This window comes from Miscanthus floridulus, chromosome 15, assembly GCF_019320115.1.
Source record: "Miscanthus floridulus cultivar M001 chromosome 15, ASM1932011v1, whole genome shotgun sequence".
NCBI lineage: Eukaryota > Viridiplantae > Streptophyta > Magnoliopsida > Poales > Poaceae > Miscanthus > Miscanthus floridulus.
In genome coordinates, this window is record NC_089594.1 from 80,277,944 (window position 1) to 80,284,019 (window position 6,076).

Consider the following 6,076-nt stretch of genomic DNA (forward strand, 5'->3'; position numbering starts at 1 on the left):
GTCTGAATGGATGTTCAGAAGGGAGGAATTGACGATGCTTGTCGAACGACGAATACTTGCCACCCTTTTTCAACCAAATAAACCTCACAACTTTCTTGCATACTGGGCACGGGAACTTCCCGTGAACACACCAGGCGCAGAATAACCCATACGCCAGGAAATCATGCAGAGAGTAGTGATACCAAACGTACATTTTGAAGCTTGACCTTGTAGCTCGGTCGTATGTCCATACCCCTCCCCAAGCTTTTATCAATTCGTCAATCACAGGCTCCATGAACACTCCCATATTACTTCCTGGGTGTCCAGGAATTATCAACGACAAAAATACGTTTTGTCGTTGGAAGGCGATGCCAGGGGGGAGGTTGAGAGGGATAGTGAACACAGGCCAACATGTGTATGGGGAAGACATCAATCCATAAGGATTGAATCCATCTGTTGCGAAGGCGACACGTACATTCCGAGCCTCAGCTGCTTTCTCAGGATGTCGATCATTAAAGTACTGCCATGCTTCAGCATCGGATGGATGAACCATCTTGTCTGGATTGTACCGCTTGCCATTCTTGTGCCATGTCATCTGTTTCGCAGTTTCCTCGGTCATGAAAAGTCGTTGGATCCTCGCTATGAAAGGAAGGTGACGTAAGACTCTCGCGGGGATCGTAAGCTGCACCTTTTGGCCATCACCAGATACTACCTCTAGGTATCTAGAGGATCCACACTTCGGACAGTACTTTGCATGCTCGTGTTCTTTCCAAAATAGGACACACCCTTTTGGACAACAATGTATCTTATCATATGGCATCTTGAGCGCACGAAGGAGTTTTTCTGACTCGTACAAGTTGGGGGGCAGAATGTGGTTCTTCGGTAGCATGGTGCCAAACACAGTCAACATCTTATCGAAGCCTTCTCGACTTAGGTTTAACTCGGCCTTCAGCCCCATCACACGCCCAATGGCATCCAGCTGAGAAATATTTGTATGCTCGTGAAGGGGTTTAGACGCCGAGTCCAACATTTTGTAGAAGGCTTCTACGTTTGCCTCCATCTCCTCCTTGTCACGTCCTTCAGCGAACTGAGCTTGGTGAGCGTCATCTATCATGTCTGCTACCCCAGCATCATCATCAAAAGGCTCGAGACGTGGTCTCACCACCTCCTCTCTGATACGATCGGCTTCACCATGGTAGATCCACCGGTGGTAGCCCGGCGTATAACCATGGTACACAAGATGTTTACCCATGGTCTGCTTGTCCACCCTTCTCCTGTTGTCACAGTGGCTGCACGGACACCAAACTAGAGAATGCCCTTTAGCTACACCCTCGCCAAATGCATGTTTCAAGAAGTCATCTGTCCTCTTCACCCAATCCACGTCGTAATCGTTTCGACTTCTTCGCCCCGTGTACATCCACTGACGGTCCTCCATCCTTTGACAAATACATCACCGAGTAACGTAACCATCAACTGCACCTAGCCGGTGTTCCTACTGTCTAATAGGTGAGGATAGATCCTAATCCCACCCGCGTATGCGTAGATGAGGTCAGTTTCCATGCTCCGCTCCTATCCGAGACAGAATTTCGGCAGCACCTCTCCGATGTTCTCCCAATACACGTCCTGCAAAGAAGTTTGTGTATTCGGAGAACAATGGGGAGGTGCTGCCGAAATTCTGGCTCGGATCGGAGCGGAGCATGGAAACTGACCCCATCTACGCATACGCGGGCTGTCCAAAAAACGTGGACAATCCAAAACAGATACGGTCAGATACACACAGTGATCTGCATGCCTCCAACCGTATCTCTTTCGGACGGGAGACGCCTAACTGGTTTACGCAGTCTACGACAAAGATACAGGAGTAGAGGTTGTTTATACCTAAGGTGGCGGTGGAGACAGGGTAGCGGGGCAGTGGCGAGTCGGGGCAGTGGAGAGTCGCAGCGCCGACGAGGACAATCGACTACTCTGAAGCTCCTTTGACGTCCTTTGCTCTGCAAAAAAAAAGGGTATAAGTTAAAAATTTCGGCAGAACCTCCCCTGTACGGGGAGGTTTCCAAAACCTGCAAAAAAAATCGGCTCGATGGCCAACACCCACATTAACGGCACAAAGGCCGACACATCAACAATGGGAGGCACGAAGGCCATCCACATCAAAAAACGGCGCGATGGCCGACAACCCATGGTTTTACCTTCTACTCGACCGAGGGACGGGGAAGTGAAGGTGACGGCAAGGTCGTCCAGACGAGGCCGTTATCCAGAACCACCTGCATTGCATGCCCAAGTAATTGCTTCAAAACATGACCCGCTTAGACAGTGAATAAAACAAGTGCAACTGCAGAAAAGTACTGAACCAGTAAATCCTAAATTTACACGCTCTACTAGATCGATGCTGATTAATAATCAGTATGTACTTAGTAGCTTAATGATTAGTCAGTGGTGGGTCCACGACGACTAACTGTCAGTAGCCCTAACGGTGGAATCATTGCAAGGGGGCGACCTGCTAGCTAGCTCGGAGCAGAGGGCTCACATCACATGCACGGTTCCGGGGCTGCCTGGCATGCAAGACTGGCCACATGTGCAATGTGTTCATCAGCGTACTTTCATTTCGTTAATTATCATGCCAATAATCAAACACCTACTTGTAACGGTTAGCTAGATTAATCATGCATATATATAGAGTTGTACTGTTACAACTAATTAAGGTGCAGTTTTTTTTTTATAATTTCAAAACATGATACAAACATAGACACGTACTTGTACAGATATACATACTGATGCACAACCGTTATATCCTGTAAGTATTTCCGAAAGACTGACATTGTGGTGGATTAACCGTAAACATCATGGTCTACCACTGAATGAAATGATAACGGCACCGAACCTTCAGGTCAAGACTGACAGGAGAGGAGGAAACGGGGGGCGACGGGGGAGCGGCGGCGGCGGCCTGCGCGGCGTCGGCGGGCGAGCGCGCGGCGGCCTGCGCGGCGGCGGCCGAGCGCGCCGTGGCGTGCGCGGCGGCGGCGGCGGCTGACCAGCGGCTCGGGCGGGCGCGGCTTGGGATAAGGCCGCCCGCCCGGCCGTTCCCTTTTTTATATGGGGTCCCCTCTTTGCCGAGGGCCTAGATCCAGAGCCCTCGGCAAAGAGTTTTTTTATTTTTTTATTTAATTTCTTTGCCGAGGGCCACATCCAAGGCCCTCGGCAAAGATGTTTTCTTTTTATTTCCGCCGGCGCCATCCCGTTCAAAATATTTGCCGAGGGCCTGTACAACGGGCCCTCGGCAAAGAGTTTTATTTTTTTTATTTCCAAATTCTTTGCAGAGGGCCTAACGACGAGCCCTCGGCAAAGGCTGACGGCCGGTGCCGCCGTCACGCTCGGCCGAGGTCGCCGAGAGGCGATACTGTGACGACGGCCCGACCCTCGGCAAAGGTGGGCCTTTGCCGTGGGTCGTTGATTGCCGAGGGTCCGGCCCTCGGCGAACGAGCTGTTGCCGAGGGCTAAGCTTCACCGAGGGCGGCCCTCGGCAAAGAAAGGATTTGCCGAGTGCCCGAAATCAGGCCCTCGGCAAAGTCTTTTGCCCTCGGCAACGTTGCTGTTTCCAGTTTGTTTCCTGGCCATTGGCAACAACTAACCAGTGACGCGTTTTGTTTACCCACGTCAGTAATGTTACATCAGTGACACATTTCAATTGCGAGTCACTAATTAATGTGTGTCCTTTGTGCTATTTTGGCATAGTGCAACAAGATATTAAATAAAATATCCTTCGTAAATATCTAGTTCAAATCCAAATGGGTCACATTAGAAGATATATTTCTATCATGGCTTGGCTCATTTGCAATCTATAAATAGCTCTTCATTGTTTTGATCCCCAAGAAGCAGGAATCATGGCTCGGTGGTAGAAACCACTCCTACGATGGACCATCTGGTGGCCCTATTCAAATCGGGAATCTGTGCCATTCACCCGTTTTGATCAAATTCGGGCCATTCATCCATTCATAGCCCTAGCCACTCAGCGCCAGGTAAAAACCATTGGCCTACCATTGCCTATGTTCCACCTTTGAGTTCGATCTCTCTCCATCAACAATGACTTCTGCCTTTGCATTCCCCTTGTTGCATGCCTTCCTACACCACTGGCCTGTAGTAACACGCCCTCCAGCTCAGTGTCTTTGCATCCATGCACCTTCGCCCTTGCTATTGTTAGCATCATCGCTGAAGAGCTACCACCTCCCTTAGCACCGCCCCTCCTTCCTCAACTTCAATGGTCAGAAAGTTGTTACTTGTTGAGCTAATTTGATTCATGATCATGACCCTATGACTCCTTTTCATGCTCTTGGTCAATTTCCCAAACCCTAGAATCATTCTAAATGAATTTGACTTGGTGACCGTCCTTGGTGGAGTTCATGTGAGGTGGCTCCAGAAGTTATACATGATCTTATGAGCCAAGGTGCTATGGGTTAAGGGTTTCCATAGGCTAAGGTTGTTATGGTTTTTTGAAACCCAATTCACCTTCATATTGAGCCACTGGGTCCTTACTGTGCTATAAGTTCTTGTAAGACCATTAAGAAGTTTTTTCTATCGATGCTTGTGTCTAAATTACATTAGAACATTGATTGTTTCTAGACTTGATAGTATTATACCGCCACATTAGATGCGGCGCCCCCAAGGTGCGGTGCGGCCGGCATGAACGCGTGGCCAACCCCCAGGCACAGTGGGGTATGTCCTCTCTAGGAATCGTCCTTACACATGTTGTGTTATATATATAGCAGTATAGCACACTCGATTAAACAATTCTAGACAGCCTTACCTTGCAATAGGTTATCCCAGTGCCTGCAATAAAAATAAAAATAAGACATAATGTAGCTAGCACTGCATGTGCAGTGGTAGCGTAGTACTCAAGTGTCCCATAACATACTTCCCCACCAATAATACGAAGGCCGTGGACCTCGACTAATCCAAAGCATTCTTTAGGTTAAAGGTACGGTATGGTGAACTAATTGATGCAGTCCTAAAAATATAGGATCCAAAAATGTATTATTCACAACTTTTATCAGTGCTAGATAAATTTCACATATGAGGAATCCACTAGTTTATTGCTATTCACTACCATAGAACATGCCATCGCTGCTGAACTATCATTGCCGGTTGCTTTGGAACCGACAATGATAATGTATCACTGTCGGTTCGTGGCTTCAATAGTCAATAATAGATAGATTATAACTGTCAGTTCGTAGCTTCAATCGATAGTGATAGACTGTTTTGCATAAAGAATTCATATCTTTTTCACACGAGGTTAGATCAAGATAAACTTTAAACCTAAATTGTAGAGTTCAAAGAGATCTAAAATTTTTTAGTTAACAACCTTTTAATTTGAGATGGCTTTCATGTCCAAATATTGAATATATGTTCTTAGATCGGATTTGAGATGGTTAACAATATCGAATGAAGATAAAGTCAACATCAAAATCATCGTAGTACTCGACGAGATCTACAACCTTGCAATTAACAACTTTTTTCATTTGAAATAGTTTAGAGTTTTATGTAATATAAGATTCGAAATTACGCACATGAAAGAACAACATCATTTGTATAATCACAAGTGTTCCATAGCTCAGCTGGTGTGGATGTCTTTGAGAGAATGTTGAGGTGTTGAGTTTGAATGTTGAAACATATATTTTGTGCATTTTTTTATCACTTATCACTGGGTGATGTTGTAGTCCGGCGTAGTGATTATCAAAAATACCACTTCTTCTATACTTATTATGAGTCATGCGGTGCGAATTGAGCATAGCTCAATTGGTTATGATACCTATGGTGTAACCTGTGCATGTAGGTTCAAGTTCTCGACTTACACGGCTACTCCTTCACTTGCAATGTGTTATCCCATTGGCCACATTAAAAATAAAATTAAAACGTAATCTAGCTAGTACTGCATGTGCAGCAGTACTTAAGTTTCCCATAATAAACTTCCCGGCCAAGCAATAGGAAGGGTGTGGACCATGACTAATCCAGTTTCGCGCGTTAGGTTAGTGGTACGGTACGATGAACTACTTGATACCGTCCTCACAAGTGTATTTTTCTCAACTTGGTCAGTGCCAGATAG

At 46.5% G+C, this 6,076-nt stretch overlaps 1 long non-coding RNA gene across 1 annotated transcript; it reads right to left on the reverse strand.

The window, feature by feature from the left end:
- Positions 1-943: 943 nt before the first annotated feature.
- On the reverse strand, positions 944-2,279 carry LOC136506667 (uncharacterized). The gene is made up of 3 exons (XR_010771693.1): positions 2,169-2,279; positions 1,858-1,970; positions 944-1,415 (listed from the first exon to the last, which is right to left on the reverse strand). It is a non-coding gene; the product is annotated as an uncharacterized lncRNA (long non-coding RNA).
- Between the last annotated feature and the right edge of the window lie 3,797 nt (positions 2,280-6,076).